The sequence below is a fragment of the Protopterus annectens genome, chromosome 3.part1 (genome assembly GCF_019279795.1).
Source record: "Protopterus annectens isolate FY-2018-M chromosome 3.part1, PAN1.0, whole genome shotgun sequence".
In the NCBI taxonomy this organism is placed as follows: Eukaryota; Metazoa; Chordata; order Ceratodontiformes; family Protopteridae; genus Protopterus; species Protopterus annectens.
In genome coordinates this window covers 1,331,109,989-1,331,128,127 of record NC_056732.1, presented here as the reverse complement: position 1 = coordinate 1,331,128,127, position 18,139 = coordinate 1,331,109,989, and the positions used below count along the sequence as shown (strand labels likewise).

Below are 18,139 nucleotides of genomic sequence, written 5' to 3'. Positions count from 1 at the left end.
ATATATATATATATATATATATATATATATATATATATATATACACACAGAAGGCCCTGCCACGTACGCCAAACTTGATCCACTATAAACTGCTAAACAGAAACCATTACTAGCTAACTTGAAAAGTAGAAGGCTGTGGCTATCAGTTAAAAAGGTACCTACCCTTCAGATACAAGAAAATTGGTCTTGTCAAAAAAAAAAAAAAAAGCTTTTTCTATATTTCGGTAAATTTCTGAAGGATGAAAACAGCAGTTAGTGTGCTATAAGCTCCCTATTGAAATGTCGGCACTCGAAATAGAGTGCAAACAAGCACAAAAAAAAGGCTGAATACTTGGAGAATAATGAATCTTGAAAAATCACTCTTCTTCTTCTTTAAACTTTTTTTTGCAGGGGGGAAGCCCCCCTGACCTCTCAAATGATACCCCCCTCAATCTAATATATAACAACTCTGAGATCTCCACACCTCAGAGAAAAGGGAATATTCCAAGAAATGCCATCTTGGGATTTAGTATACGTTAAGTCTGTTTTTCGATCATTCGGTCTCCACTTTTCAGAACTTGCTGTAGCAGGTCCTGACATTTCATGTGGTTACCAATAGGAGGTTGTAGGTTTGAATATACTCAAGAATCTGTTTATATATAGCTTTTTCCGTATCTTTGCTATGGGGCAAAGCCTTGCTATGGGCGTGAAGTCAAAGACTGTTTTGGGATGTGGCTCCATAAGCAATTTACAATTACAGAGGGCTTAAGACTGGGAAGAAGAATATCAGAAGGTAGGGACAGCTGGGGATATCGGCTACAGATTTTGTTTGTAAGTTAGACCTGGTGTTCAATAGCTTGGATATAGACAGAGGAACAGTGGACTGAATGTGTATTTGACTTCTGCAACATATTTCTCAACTACTTTACTGGACACAGATTTGAAGTAAAAGTGGGGAAAGTCAAGATTTTTCTATATAATGGGAGTAATTGTGCGAGATTATTAGTAATACTGAAGAATGTTGAAAGAGTAGTTGGAGAGGAAGCAATATTAGCACTAATTTTACTCAGGTTTGATGATATGTGTGAACTGGCTTGAAATTTTGAGAAAAAGATTACTGATGTTAAGTAAATGTATTGCATTCCAGACGGTTTTCAAATTTCCTAGCTGAGTCATTTGTGGGACTCTGATATGAGCAGTGCACTTTAACACTTGATAAAAACTGAATGTGGTGGTATTCACTATACCCCTTTTCCATTCTATCCATGCATCATGACTGTATTTGATTAATGTTCACACACTAGGGGTGATCCATAGAATACAGGAATATTTGAGACTCACCATTAGTAGTAAGATCAGTACTACTGTAAACTGGTGACAAGTCAGTCAAAGGAAGTGCATTTCATAAGAGTATTTCAAAGTTATTTGTGAAAGAGTTGGGATATGATAACTGTAGGAGGTGGCTGCAGAGTTTTAAAAGACCAAAAGGACAGAACAGAGTTATATTCACAAAAGTCATTATGGAGAAATTATAGGTCAGAGAGTTTGACTGGAATAACTGTAATAATTGCATCAATACAGGAATTGCTTTTGGTAACAAGAGTTTAGTCTGATGACATCTGTTACCATCTTACAGAGATGCTAAGTGTGAAGTAATCTATCTAATAGCACTTTCAGAAAAGAATTCCAGCTAAGGTTTAGTTCACCACAGATACATTATTGTCTTTACTAATGTTTAGAAATGATTTTTAGGATGTTCTCAAAATCAGATACAGAGGCAGGAGCAGAGATCTAAATAGTGGCAAAATAAAGTTTAGCAAGACCACCTATCAGTCATTGAATTAATGTCCAGTTGGGACTCATGTCAGTAACATTGTTGTGGACTAAAAGAGATGGGCGTAGATCGGCCTCTTCATGAATCACAGTTAATATCTCCTTCCTGATGTAGAGATAGGGCTATTGTTAAAGAACATAAAGTAAAGTAGTTGAAAGAAAAATAAGGGGAAATCCAGAAACTATTCTACAGCCATGATTCTGGAATGGCAAGTACTTTTAGCTTATGGAGATATATCCAGATTTCTAACTGTGCCCATTTGTTATTCAAAATGCATATATTCATGATGACAACTGAGAAACATTTTGAGAAGAATTTGGAAGATGTGGACTATGATACAGGAGCTGGATTTAGATGTATGCCACCATTTCACTGGATGGTTTCTGTAGACCATTTTAGTCATAAGAATTTGTGTTTTCCTTGTGAGTGGCGTTGCAAAAGACTTATAATGCTCCTACCATTGAATAGATAACAATAGTTTATAAAGATCCAAGTTTGCATGAATAGATGTCAATATTATTAACATCAGTGAATTTTAATTGCCTTTGGATGAGAGTCACAAAAAAACAAAATTAATTCAATGTAATGTAATATAATATAGCGTAATATAACATAATATAACAATTGAGGATGAGCAGACAACATTCCAAGTAGTCATCCAGATTACTATTACGTGTATCTCCTTGCAATTATGTTATTCAGCACACTCCCTTAAAAAGTCAGGTGAGCTTCGAAGTCCACCTGTGCTGTTACATATTAAATTACTGCACTGAAAATTTGTTAAGATGTTGTGTTCCTGAAGCTAATTTGATGATTCACATTATCTGAAAAAGTACAATATTATGTATATAGTTCTCACGGACATCTGTCCAAAGCCACAGACAATGTGAGGAAAAGTGGGTGGCTACCCTGGGTGGAAGCTATTAGGGAGTCCAATAAGCACTGCGGGAGGAGGTGCTGATTTGTCCCTGCAAGGCAGATGCAGTGTGTGCGTGTGTGTGTGTGTGTGTGCGTGTGTGTGTGTGTGTGTGTGTGTGTGTGTGTGTGTGTGTGTCCATGCATGTTAGGAACTGTAATAAAGGACTACTGAACTCTTTGCTGCCGTTTGTACTAAACATAGGAAATAACTACTTTGTAGATCATAGTAGCTCTTTACCTTTTACCTAGTGCTGAAAGAGGTTTTTTCTGTTCTCAGTTAACAGTGGGCGATTATTTTTGTTCTTTAGGGGCAGTAACTATAGGGGCAGTAACTAGGGGACTAATCAGGATTCCACACTGCCTCAGCTACAGTATGGCATCTGCCTTATTGTGGGTTAACTCTGGTGTACCCAAACTGATTAAATTTTCAAGGACTATTACATTCCAGATATATTTCTTAATGCCATACATCTTGCGATGAGTCTGCATTTATGAAAGAAAAGCACATATCAAAATATGCAACAAAAATAAATAACACTGAAATCTAAACTTAAGGTAGCAATCTGATAAAAAGTTGCTTTAAAAGTATTCATCTATTAAGATCATAAAACTATTTACAGAAATAATTGATGATCACTAGTTCTTTTCAAATTATGTACTATGTGCATCCTGCATTTCTAAATTCTCATCCGTTATTACCTCATTATAAAAAATGAGCGTGATGTTTTTATGTCTGAAGAAATACTTTTGTGATGTTACATAGATTCTCAAATGATAACACAAACCTGGATTTATTCCAACAAAATGAACTACAAAACCACTGAAACTTATAATACATTTAAAGAGAAGTCAAACAATCTATGTTCAGTATAATTTAAGTAATGCCAAAAAATATACTTGCTTTAGTAAACAGATGGTATTGGTCTTGACAGGTTATGTAGCTCAGCTATTAAGATTTTATATGTATGTACCTATCTGGCTAATTTCCCTTTTTCCCCTTATTTAGAAATCAAATCGTTTTATGTCTTGCAGTTCCTCTGATCTGACTGCTTACATGTTCTGCATTCATTTTTTTTTCAGCTGCACTTTCTAAGAACAATACAGATGCATAAAAATTGACCCTGTCCTGGCAAGGCATTAATCTTTCTAATCCCCAGAAGATCCTAAACTTCTATGTACTGATGTTCTGGTAATATGTTACATACTGTAAAAGGCAAAGCTGGATTCCTTCAGCATGCAGCTGTCAGCGTCCTTTGTATGGTTTTGTCAGTACAGAAGTTGCCGGGCTCTTAAACCCCAATTTAAATTATATTACATGTTGCAAGGCATCAATACTTTAGTTCACTTCAGCTCATGTGCTTGTACACTTTGTATACACACACACACACACACACACACACACACACACACACACACACACACACACCCCTTCACAGCTTCCGGAAGACAAAACAGTTTCACATCTCACAGTTTTATGTGTCATTATGAAACACATAGTTAACCAATGTCAGTACTTTCCTCTTACATACTGTGTAATTTTGTGGTGAATAACAGCAGTTCTGCTACATGACCTAATTCAGACATAACTCTAGTTAATGGTAAGCCATGTTTAGATGTTTTAGAATTCTGAACTACATATGTACTCTTAATACATGGATGGAGCAGTAGAGACAGGAAGGCAAGCAAGTAAAACAAAAAAATATTCCAGTGTAATGTAAGGAAACATTAAGAAAACCAAGTGCTGACTGAAGCCTCCAAAACTGTGTTTTTCAAGTCAAAAAGAAGATACATCTCATGCAATATAATGAAACACCATATAATATCAACGACAAAAACAATCTTTCTGTTTAAAATAAGCTGCTAAATTTTTTTTGCCTGTTATTCACCCTGAAGTAGATGCCTTATGCCAAAACATTCTGCCAACCAATAAAAATAGAACAGATGCAACTCTAGTGACATACGTTATGGGCCTTTTTAATTTATTTCTGCATATTTGGTTTCTGCCTTTCGCTTGACTACTTCAGCGGAAGTTAACATTGCTAGTACTCTTTATACTTATATGGCAATATATCGACCTGATGACAGTTAAACGACTATCAAGCAAGCACGTGCTAGCATGTAATAAAACTCTTTACCTGGACTTCAACTGAAGTTCAAAAGAAAAGTCAAGCTTCAAAGAAAAAAAAGAAAATTTTAACTTCAATAGATGAGGGAGAAGTCAGAAAAATATGAACAAAAATCAAGATATGTTACATGTTTTCTGTGTTTGTAAGTAACTTAAACAGTGTTTTGGAAGGCTAAGAATGTGTTTAGCTGCTTGTGGAAAATGTTAGAGATGAAGAGCTGTAGCTGTCTGCACTTAGCTTACATTAATAAAATAAGTAGGTATGAAGGGAAACTCAGGCTAACCAATGTCACGTCCTTGCATACTCTTCTGCATGGGCATAATAAATACTGTACTACAAAAACAGCAAGGAAAATCATGCATAGGGATTGTCACCTAACATTTGATAAATAATATAAAAAGACGTATAGAGAGCTCTAGTTTTAACGTTAAAAGTTAACAAAATGGTTATCTAATAGTAGATAAGTAAACAATCACGCAAAACAATTATAAACAGGCAAACAGCAGCAATCCACTTTCACGTAAAATGAAATAGTACAATTTAAACAAAACAAAAGAAAAAAATAACCACTAAATTCTTTCCTCACTAATTTTTGCCACTAGATCATTTTTGTAACAGGGCTACATTTCTCCTTGTAACGAATAGGGCTAAAAAGCAGCCAAAGAATATGCGTTCTTTGCTGTTGAATGATATGACAGGGATGGATCAGACAGTATGCAGTTTCAGACAGTATGCAAGACATTTTCAGCTTAATTATCACTGGGAAGATGGGAAGATGTCAGCTGCCAAGGCAGCTGCTTCCTAAAAGGACTGTCCACATTCTCTTCAGAACAACTGGCTGCTAAGCAAATGGGGGTGGCAAATAAGTCTGGAAATATGTGCAAGCAACCTACTAAAATAGTTTAGAACTTTTCTGAAGAATTCAGTCTTCATACGATTTCACTGCTGTTGAAGATCAAAATGATACCTTGCTGTTAACATTCTGCTGACCATGTTTCAGGACTAAATTTGGGAAATGGAGAGACACAAACACACAATATTTTGTCTCTTCTAGGAAGTTAGAGCAATCATTTTGCAAAATAATACTGCCACTGGAGAAAGACAGGGTAAAATAAAACTGGGACAAAACCATACACTACAGCAGCTAACACAATGCATTCCATGTTTATGTGAAAGTTTATATACCACTGGCAAGTTAACATTCTTAGACAAGACACCAGGAAGTCAAGAGCAATAGCAAAAGACCCCAAATCAGTTAAAGAGCATGTCTAAAACATTATTTGTACCTTGATAAAGCCTGTACATGGAAATGGCACTAAATACAGCTGCCAGTCTTGCTTCAGTCAGTCTGCCTGGCATGGATGTACCAATATCATTCAGGGAGACTTGGCAATTACTTAATGTGTTAATTAGTAAAGGTAATTGTCATACTAATCTATCTGTATGTTTCAAGCATTTAGGTAGGCCTTTAACTTTCTAAGAAATCTTTGGGGCCTTTCCAGTTGAGCAATATATTTAGATTTGTGCATACCAAAGGGAGCACTGTGTTAGGTGATCACTCTGATAAGGGAAGAGTATAGTGGTAGGATGACCTATTTCGATCTTGAAGATATTCCCTTGAAAATTAACTGAGCCAGATAGAGAAAAATTTCCCGACTACGATTGAAAATGATGACTGAATGAGAAAGAGCTATCCACATAAGCACACTGGTCTCTTATGACTGTATCCATCTGTAGAGAAGTACCTATACTAATATATGAAGTGGGAGCATCTTTATTTGATGTACTGCACTGTACTCTTGTATTTAGCATGAGACCATTTTTGATACAACAGGTACTTGCATATTCCAGCCATTGCTGGAGCTCCTTAGTTATCAGTTGATGAGTCAATAAATGCACCCAGATTGCATTCATCAGCAAATGTGGTCAACAAGTTAAGCAAAATAGGAAGTAAAATAATATCTGCCCATTTCTTATTATGTTTTCTTTTGCAGTTATATGATGACATGGCATTTTTCTTAATATAATCATAAAACCCTATACAGGTCACTTCTTTTCCATATGCTCTACCAAAAAATATTTAATTTTGCTTCTGTTTACCAGGTTTGTCCAAATGGGCTTAGTCAAAAAACCCTTTTCATCAGAGTACCTTTGAGAAAAGATCCAACATATTACAAACATTTTTAAACAAATATACATAACCAACATTAAATAATCTACAAAACAGAAGCAGGATCCAAAAATGAAGTTCCACAGCAAGTTTTATTAATTTAAGCACTTTCGTCGGCCTTAAGCCTCAGACTTCATCAAAAACACTTAGTAAATTATTTGCACACTTAAATATCTTCCTTGATAGTCACATGGTGCTGAAAAACACACCCCTCCCCATTTAATTACACAATTAATTCATATTAAAAAATATGTGAAAATTGACTCTATGTACAAAACTCTTATAACTATACATTAATAAAATAAATAATTATCATAAAATTCATGTGTTAAATACATTTACATCAATTGATGTTTGAATAAGTCTCAAAACAAAATATAAATGATACGATGAATATATGAACATTTGAATAAATAAAATATTTGTTGCATTAACCTTATCAATCCAAACATTCCATAAATAAATACCTAACTACATCAACTAGTTTAAATTATCAAAACAAGTCGTAAAATAATATAATATATTATGTAATATAAATACATGAAACTACTGAAGTATTCATACCTTTTGTTAAATATAAAATTCTGATTTTAGTTTTAAATAATTAGAAACAGAAAAGGTCTCATTAAGACCTGGAGAACTGGTAGCATTAACATGGAGTTGCCAAACCAACTCCCTATATTCCAACCATATGTCTTTGGGCCCACCCCTCATATCTTTATCAATAATTTGCTCCAAACCTGAGAATCTGAAACAGTGGCCACTATGCTCAGACATGTCTAGCTAGGGCATTAGACAAGTTAACCTTATGTATATTGTAGGTATGTTGGTAAATCCGTTTATTAAATGCATTTTTTGTTTTTCCAATGTAAAACATACTGCAGTGTTGGCAAATAGCGCTATATACCAAACATTGTGTCATACAATTGATCTTTTGTGTGAGTTTTACATTTCCATACCCTTCAATATGCACAACATTTGTTTCAAGAATATGGCAACATTGGGGGCAGTGTCCACATCTTCTCATAGAACCGCCCCCACTTTTCTGTGCATTCCTTTCCAAAATGTTTTTGATGTTTGAACTTCTTTTATAAATCACCAATGGCCTATATCCCATTTCCACTTTACTTTCTTTCATATCAGTTAGTATGCACCAATTGTTGTTAATGATATCTTTTATCTCACTGAAAACAGGACTGAATGTCAAAATCAAAGCCCTGTTGAAACCTTTATCAGTGACCCCAATGTTAAGGTTACCAAAACCACCATCAAAAATGTGCATGGTGGTTGTGTTTGACACATTAATGCACAATAAGGGAACAAAGTACCTATTGGTTCTTTTGTTGATAACTTTCTGCAAAATAGGGTCAATAAAAACTTCAGGGTAACCTCTCCTGATCAACATGGATTTGAGAGTATCCATTTCATTAATGAATTGTTCAAAGTCACTGACCATTCTTGCTATACTCACCCCTTGCCCCTTAACAAGTGATTTTTTCTGGTGTGGGGGGGGTGACAACTTTCGAAATGTAGCAAGGTATTAGAAAAGGTAGGTTTTCTGTATATAGTTGAATTAAACCCTTTTCTAACCTGGTCCTTAGTGATTTTGATATCTAAAAAGTGTATTGTGTCCTTTGTAGATTCCATGGTGAAAGAAAAAAGTTGTGCTATTGTTCAAAAATTGGTGAACATTGAGCATTTGAAGAAGTGCATAAGTGGGTTTTTCAGATAACTAATAGATCATGTGATTAGTGCTTAAAATTTTAAAGTAATGGAGGTAAAGGAAGGAACACAGTAGGGCAAAAAATATAAATCTTGTAGTTAAGAGGTGGGGAATAAAGCAGGTACATAGACATTTATATACATGGCTATCGTAAGGTTTATGCTAGAAGTATACAGGTGGAGGGTGACCAGTGTCACAAAACTGTTCAGGTATTGGTGAAGACAGATTGTGAGGCTCAGGTTTCTGAATGAATAGAAATGGCTTGATGATATGGCATGCTGAAGATAACAATGGCATGTATCCTGGAGATGTACAGAAGAAGATTAATTGATTTGATAGTTGAAGTTTTAGTTGTGTTTTAAATGAGTTTGCATTCAGAATGGACTTCAGTGGTAGTAGCATGTATTTCCATAGTTTAGCTAAACTGTTTGAATTCAGAGAATCACCTGCAGTATTAGATGATTTGGTTGCAGTGTTTTTTTTGTTAGAATAAAATCCTATTGATGGAGTGGTGTATTAAGTTGTTAAGGGCTGGGCAATTTTCTGGCTAATAGAGCAGTAGGTAGCTGAGAAGGAGCTAGTTGATGTGGTATTTCTAACCAGTTTGACTCTGAGTGCTAGGTATTGGTGTGTTCTATTGTTATAGTTTTCTGCAAATCTGGCTATTTTGTTATAACATTGCCCAAGTTTGGACAGTTGTGAGACTTGAAAGTTAGTGAAAATTTTGGCAGCATACAGGAGAGATGGGAGTGAGAAAGTAGAGGCTATACATTTTCTGGCTATGTCAGTGAGGTATGTTAATTGCTATGTTGTAGCTATCCTCCAAGAAAAAGAAGTTGTAGCTTGAATTCTGCTCACATAGCCACTTACAGCTTTATATTAGTAGCTTACACAGGGCATGGCTTGAGGCTAATGTAAAATAACTGATAATGTAACTCTCGGCCTTCCAGATATGTCCAAATATGGCTTGGGGATATGCCCATATTTTATTGGTTATTGTCACAGTGACCCTCTGAGAAGAAAATAGCACAGCTATGTGTGTGTCTAAAGTACATATCATAACAGTAGAACTTTGAGGAGTGGTCACTGTAACAGTAAAGCTTTTCCCTTGCTTGCATACTGTTGAAATTCAATGTAGTTATTGTAGTAATTTATTGTGGCAATTATATTTTGTTCTTTTCTTATAGTTTAAACTACACAGTCTATTCTTTCACTTATGAATATATTTTATTTGGAATTTATGCATATTTATTAATGGAATTTATATACTTAGTCAAGTTATACAATTTGCCTGTGTGCTTTTGCATAATCTACTTATTTTATTTATTTATACTTTATTGCAGGTTAGTTCCACTAAGCCAATGGCTACTCTTCAGGTGAGACCTGAGGTGGATATTCATACTAACTAGGGGAAATTTGGCAAGGAAAGTGCGGAACATTGAAGTTACTGTGTTGATTTACTGTGTATTGTCTTGTTCTTTTATTATTTATTGTTAAATATATTTAAAACTATCTTTGTGACAGATATATGTGAGAAATATTTAAGCTCTTAAAGTACTTGCATATCTCTGTGGTGACACTGTACAGGCCACTCCTAAATAGCCTTGCTCTTGGTCAGACTACCATTTGGATTACTAGTAACATTACAAGTAGGATTGGACACCCTTTGGCAACGGCCTTAAAGTAGCTGATAAGGGGTTCTGATGGTAGTGATAACTACCTTATAGTATGGGCAGAAGGGAGCATAGCTAGTAAACCTGTGCCAGCCTCTCCCAGGTGTGTGTTTGTGTATAAATCAAATCACAAAGTGTGTGTGTGTGTGTGTGTGTGTGTGTGTGTGTGTGTGTGTGTGTGTGTGTGTGTGAGCTACTTGGGCAGGGACACGAAGCAGTGGTTGGATAGAATGAGTGTTGGGAGGACTTGGCTTGGAACCATTGCTAAGGACTCAACCCTATAGCTGTGCGAGTGAGGAGTCTTATTGGGGGATCTGGACAGCAAGGGAGAAACCAGCCACAAACTGACTTTGATCTCTGAGTGCTCTTAAGGGAAAGTATGTACTTGTCATCCTCCCAGAGTGTACGTACCTCACTATGCCAGTGGTGAGGATTGAGGTTCTTGGATTACTGGGTCAGTGCTGGGCTCATTTTATGTGTTGACAAAAGTGCAGCTAGCAGTGTGGAGGAGGCCGATGCCCTTACCACTATAAAGTGATTCTAGGCTAAGTTCCATGGGCACAGATCAGCTGGCATCTGCATTCAGACAGCCTGTCTCTTAGGAACTGTTCAAGGACTCTTAGAATGCTGAAAGGTTTTTGAATCCAGTAAACATTTTTCATTGCATGAATATAGGATTATGATTGTGACAAGAAATTATCTTCATTGGGAGGAGATTCCTTCCACCTTGAGGACTAAAGACAGGGTTCTCAGGTCTAGAAGAGAACTGAATGCTTTCTCCAGTGGGAATATTTGTAGAACCAATGTCTAAGATGTCTACGTAAAGAAAAGTTGCCTACTGTTCCAACAGATAGTCTTTAAAGAGTAGCCCATCTTTGAACAGTGGTAAAGTTGGATTCCTGGAACAGTCCAGTAAGAATCTCATTGCCCTTAGCCAAAACAGGAAACATATACTTTGTGTTAATTTTCTTGAAATATCTTCATTCAACAGCACAAAATCAAATATCTTTAACGGCTGTGGCGTGAATTAAGCAATGTACCAATAAAATGCAATCAAGAAAAATTAAAGGCAAATTTTCACAATGGAAGACACTTAAGAATCATTGGTTTTCTTAACTGTAGGAAGAAGAACCTTATGCCACAGACTCTGAGTAGATAAAACCATTTCACATGTTTAATTTCCAATCCCATTTCCCTTCCCATCTGTAACATCTTGTATATATACATTTACAGGGGCATGTTTTATTGTAGAACTGAAATTTGCCACTAGATTGGACACATAACTGCGCAACTTATGATGGCATTGTTTTTGAAGGATTTACAAACCAGTCTGATAGTGTTCGTGTTGCTACATCAATAACGTCTGGCTCAGTTGTTAAACTTTAACTATTGATTGTGTTTCTTTTACTGTCTAAGATTTAACTCTGTCACACCTTTCCCACTATCACACACCCATATGGAATTCTGCATCCTTTAATTATCCCTCATGCTGTTACAGATACATTTTGTTATTATATTATTTTAAGATTTTTTTTTTTACTTTGATCTCATTTGACTATCAAGCAGTAGCTACAATTTTCCTGATTTAACCCTAACGTTCCTTTTGCATGTCTGATGACGGCAGAGCGATGCGCATGCTATGGGCTATTCCAAGGACATTCTGCCCATTTCCATGAGTGACACATCTCTCAAAATGCCTTCCCCCATTAGAATCAGCTGCTTCTGTTTGCTATCCAGCTTCCAACAGGGATTCCAAGATGAACAGTGTTCCTCACACAAGGGTCCCTTACTGTCCCTTGAGATAAGCAATTAGAAACTGCCTCGTTAGTCCTTTCATTTTCACCGCCAGCTTCCCCAGTGGCCTGGCCTCTAACTGAATAATTTAAGTTTTATCTCTCTACGAAGTTAGAATGCCTACTTTTAATTCTGCTGTGAGTTACAGTTATACTTGCTGCTTGCTTTACCTTTTTACTGTTAAAAAAAATCTATTTGTAAAAAAAAAAAAACATAAAAAGATATGCATAAAATGGCATGGAGTATGAGAGAAAACAAAGAAAAAAGAATGGAAAATAACTCCAGTTAGGCTCAGTATATATACTGGCATTCAAACAAATCAGGAAATACAAACACATCAACCCTTAGTAACTAGGTTTGTTTACAACTGGAATCAAGTGCAAACTATGACATACTTTTACTTGTTAGATTGAGCATGGTTAGGAAAGCAAGCAAACATCAAAGTACCTCAAGTTGAGCCCAATCCCAGACCACCATAAAAATGCTTCCCTCCTGGAAGACAGTGACGTCTCCCTCATATAGTACTTCCTAACTAAGGTGTGCCAGTCAGCTAACACTGAAGAGTTATGCAGCCTCTAAGTCCAAGAAATACATTTTCTAGCTACCATGGGTGTCTTTAGCTGATCAACCTTGCATCCTGTGTAATTCGTCTTCCATTCCCCAATAGCATGAAAACATTCAGCATTTAATAATGGGAGGCAGCAGAGAAGTAATTTTAACTGTTACAACCAACATTTCTAGAAATAGACCTGGACACCCAACAGAACATCACAGAAAAAATGAACACCTCTCAGAAGATATAGTAATTTCTGTTTAAAATCAAGGAGCAAATCTTAGTTGCCTATCACCCTGGACTGTCCTCTACATCTGTTTAACAATATGGACATGTCGTTTAACCTCCGCAGGGCTTTGCCATCATTAGATAACAATAAGGCATATGTGAAGTTTTTACACCAACAACTGCAACCTTAAGTGTAAGATTCTCCCTGCCCTCCCCATGCCCAGATTGGATCAAAGGACAAGATGGGGTCGAGAAGAAATGAGACATGATTTGTCTCCATAAAGTGAGAGAATAATGAAGTTTACAGATGAAGATCATGTTCACGAGATACAATTTTTGCTTCTAGCTAAACCCACAAAGGGCAGATAGGGCTCTATTCTGCCTATCCACGGTGGTGTAGCGGTTAGCATGGTCACCTCACAGCAGGAGGTTCTATGGTTCAATTCTCATCTGGGTGTGCCCCCTGTGTGGAGTCTGCATGTCCTTCCTGCATTCGTGTGGGTTTTCTCCAGGTGCTCCAGATTCCTCCCATGTTACAAAGACATGCATCTGGAGCATTTCTCCCTGAGCCTCTGCTGAAAATGGGCTCTGTCCTAGTCGGACTTTCCCGGTAAACAAATGTTAAATAAATAATTAAATATGATCTCTCTCTCCACTCAGCCATCCCCCCAGTAGCTAAAGTAGAATGAATGAGCCAATTCTACGTCCATGAGTTGACAGCAGATGGTTAGTGGAAACAGGCAGGAAAAAGACCCACCCAAAAAAGTACCTGTTATAAAAGCTCATTGCACTCCTGTTCTGAGCAGCAAATTTCAAAAGGGCCATGTGCCACTGAGGATTCAATATGTTCAGTGGATGCATTTTTTTTCTTTTTCTTTTAGGAGGTTGGGCTGCATTCATTGCTGCAACATGTCACCACCATTCCAGTATCTTCTGTTTTTGTCAGCTGCAGCAAGTGAGGCTTACTTTTGATGAAATGTTCAAATACAAAAGGCTGTACTTACACCAAAAATGATGAATTTGAAAAAGAATGCCCTTCTAAGCTAAAAACACACAATGCACTATTGATACAGAAACTGAGAAACTGACAGCTAATAAGAACTTTGTCAGTTACCTTCACTTCCTTTTACCCACCCTATGAAATACCTGGCGTTGTAGTTTAATTTGCATCAGGTATACTTTTCTTCAAAATAAATATATGTTTGTTCCACACCACTTTGAAATCTACCTCCATTTTGAGAAACTGACAGCCAATAAGGACTGTGTCAGCTACGTTCTCTTCTTTTTACTCACACTATGAAATACCTGTGGTTTTAGTTTATTTTGTATCATATATATTCCTCTTCAAAATAATTTTATGTTTGCTCCACACCACCTTGAATTTCCACTTTTGTGGAATCTACCTGCATCTACTGGTGTCAGCTCCATATGTCAAAATCACTGTCATTAAAAATACCTTCTCATATAAACACTCTCCTCATTGTCAATTTTCCTATTCTCCCAATCTGTGCCCTTCCTTTTTCTGTGAGCAGTTTATTCTCCTATTGACTCACTGTTTTCTAAGTGTTACTAATTCCACTATGACTTCAGAAAATCCTCTGTCATATCTCCCATCTTAGTTTCTTTAAAAAGGTACAAGTTAAGTTTCATTACTGTTTCCTCACAAGGCTTATGAAACATAGCATGTACTGGTGGCCGTCCTCTGAATGTGTCATTCCTATTTTAGTTTCCTGCAAGGACACGGTCTCCAAAAATTGAGTAAAATATTCAATATGTGGTTTAATCAACTGTTTTTATATAGGAACTGCCAGCTCATTCTTTGTTTTTTGGGGTGCTTCTTCTTATATACCACAGAGGGTGCTTCTCCTTATACACCGCAGGATGCCCAGAGCTTTTCTAAACATCTCAAATTAATTTCCACACGAAAGTCAACAGAAATAATTTTGCCAGTATTTCTTTTTACATTTACAAAGTGCAGGCTTTCCCTGGATTTTGTAAAGGTGCATTTCTTGGCATTAACTCTAAATTGCCACACATTAGGCCACTTCTGCAATGTTTTCAAAGTTCCTTTTATTCTGTGCCTAACTCCCTGCATATCTTCTTTTTCATGTTTCACTTACTCATGGACTGCAGTATAATGTGAAGCAGATACTGCAAAACTACTAATTTTATATTTAAAATATGTATCATTAAATCCTCCATAGGTTTGAGACAGATCACATTCAAAGTGAAAAAGATTCATTTTCTTTTGCTGTAACTAATGTAAACTTTTCTAAATGTCAGTCCTACTGCTATCAAAAATTATTTTACCTATATGAGTACTACCTTTGTTTAATGCTTTTTCTTCTTCTTCCTCTTTCGGCTTTTTCCGGTAAGGGATCGCCACAGTGGAGTTTTACGGTGTTGAGTTGACAGCCCAGCACCCAACCTTCCACAGAAGGAACACACACACAAACTCACACCTAGGAACAATTTAGAGTGTCCAATCGACCTACAGCATGTCTTTGGGAAGAAACCGGAGCACCCAGAGGAAACCCACACGACCACAGGAAGACATGCAGACTCCGCACAGAAGGCACCCCAGACAAGGATCGAACTGGAGAACCTCTTGCTGTAAGGCAGCAATGCTAACTGCTGCACCACCGTGGCTGCCCTGTTTAATGATACTTATACTTCTGAAATGTAAGTCAGTTCTGTTAGATGTTTCCTTGAAGCCCAGGTCATGGCTGAAAGAGGTCATTTATCCAGCCCAAAAGTTATCAGACTGCAATAAATAAAGTAGTGAAACAGTGATCTTGTAAGCTTTTGCAATGATTGATTCGATTGTAAAGCTAATCAATGTCATGCCATGAATCCAACCTCCCCCCTTCAGCTCAATATTTTTATTTGTATGATAAACTGTATAGCAAGAACTAAAAGTACTGATAAAGTATGCTTTCTAAAAACATGAAACTAGTAAGAAAAAGCAGATCCGCTTCAGAGTATCCGTCAGCTTTAATATAAAATTCACACTGACTAAGCGCTTTCACCCACAATCGGGTTTCTTCAGAGTCAGTACACATTAACAAAAGGGACAAATGATACGGATATCCAGATTAATAAGCCAGGAAACAGTTTTCCAAGCTGAAAGGTTACACCTGATTGATATGTTTAGACACAGAGGATATCCAATGGAACTACTTAATAAATTTAATATAGAGATAGATAGAAGACACTGTGATTTTAGGCCCATCCTACTGGATAGTACGAGAAAAGACCATACTGCCCATATTTCTGTTACAGGCAACTCCAATCAAAATTTCTTCTGGTATGGTTATGGAGTTTAATCAAACAGGAATTAGTTAGGAACATCATGAATAGTGTTTGGAATAGTGTCTTTACCCAAGAAATCAAGGATGCACTAGGCCCAGCTCCTAGAATTATTAACAGCAGAGGTTGTAATTTAAAATAATTATTTGAGAAAAATTGTATGCATCAGGACAATAGATCTACAAGAATGAGTAAATGTGGTACATGTAGTGTGTGCAAATATATAAATTACGGACCATATGTACAGATCAGCAATTAAAGAGGACACTTAGGTGCCCAGGACATTGCAATTATAATACTAAGATGGTAATCTATGTGGCTACATGTTTATCATGTACCGCATTTTATGTTGGGATGACCACAAGGAAGCTTAAACTTCGAATATTGGAACACAACAGGGATATAAAAAACAAAAAAAACTACCAATGCCCTTTTTAATCATAGCAAGACATGTTAATTTAAAAAATATATATTTTTTTGTGATAGATAAGTTGCCGAAAAGGGACTTTGGGGGAGATTTAAAAACTCTATTAGAAGTCAGGGAATGCCTTTGGCAGCTACATCTTGATGCATCTAATGCACCAGGCATCAATGACAGCATCTCTATACCTGTGTACTTAATATAAATCTCAGTTTATATAAAACACATGTTACTGTATGTATATTTTCGTGATTACCCATTTTACCACCCATGTACATGTTCAGTTACTGTGATACATGTTTTATTTAATGTTACATTTATATATGAAATTTTGATATATAAACAAATACCAGGGTAGAAATGTATTGGATATTACAGGGTAAACTTTTTCAAACATGCTCAGTTAATGTTACGATTATGCGTAGGGCTAAGACTAGGCAATATTACTGAAGATCCAGGTTTATTTCAAGTACATACCAAAACAGCCCAACACATACTTCAAAATGATGGTTTCAGGAAGTATTTGTAAAAGTACAGGCTTGCTTGAAGAACAACCTTAATCAGTTGCCAAGCGATTACCATCACAATTACATTTCTGTGAGTGTTAGATCTGGAGTTACGATTATCTTTACTCTGAGAGATTGGTTAGTCTTAAAGAGGTAATGTCAGTTACAAGAGTATGACGTGTTCCCAAGTGTAATGTAGCCACATAAGCAAGTCAGGTGTGCTGGCAAAAATTGTGTTGGTGGCTAGCAAACCAGTTCACTTGTGAAGTATGAGAAACAGTTTATATGTGATGAATGGGAACCAGTTCATATGTGAAGGACGAGAACCAGTTCATATGTGAAGGATGAGAATGTGAAGGATGGGAACCAGTTCAAATGTGAAAGATAGGAACCAGTTTATATGTGACAGATGGGAACCATTTCATATGTGAAGGCTAAGAACCAGTTCATATGTGACAGATGGGAACCATTTCATATGTGAAGGCTGAGAACCAGTTCATATGTGAAGGATGGGAACCAGTTCAAATGTGAAAGATAGGAACCAGTTTATATGTGACAGATGGGAACCATTTCATATGTGAAGGCTGAGAACCAGTTCATATGTGACAGATGGGAACCATTTCATATGTGAAGGCTGAGAACCAGTTCATATGTGAAGGATGAGAATGTTAAAGATGGGAACCAGTTTATATGTGAAGGATGGGAACCAGTTCATATGTGAAGGAAGGGAACCAGTTCATATGTGAAGGATGAGAGGCATACCTCTCAACTGTACAGATTTTCACCTCCTATTTTTGGTCCATTAAAATCTGTGTTTTTCTGGCTAATTAGTGGCAAATAATTAAAGATTTAAGTTACAAAATAATAATAGACATTTGACTTTCAGACATCATACCCTTCAGAAA

The 18,139-nt window shown here is 36.5% G+C and overlaps 1 protein-coding gene across 1 annotated transcript in view; it reads right to left on the bottom strand.

Moving 5' to 3' along the window:
* TUBB6 (tubulin beta 6 class V) overlaps positions 1-18,139 on the bottom strand; it is a 95,478-nt gene that overhangs the window by 35,524 nt on the left and 41,815 nt on the right. The window lies entirely within an intron of this gene.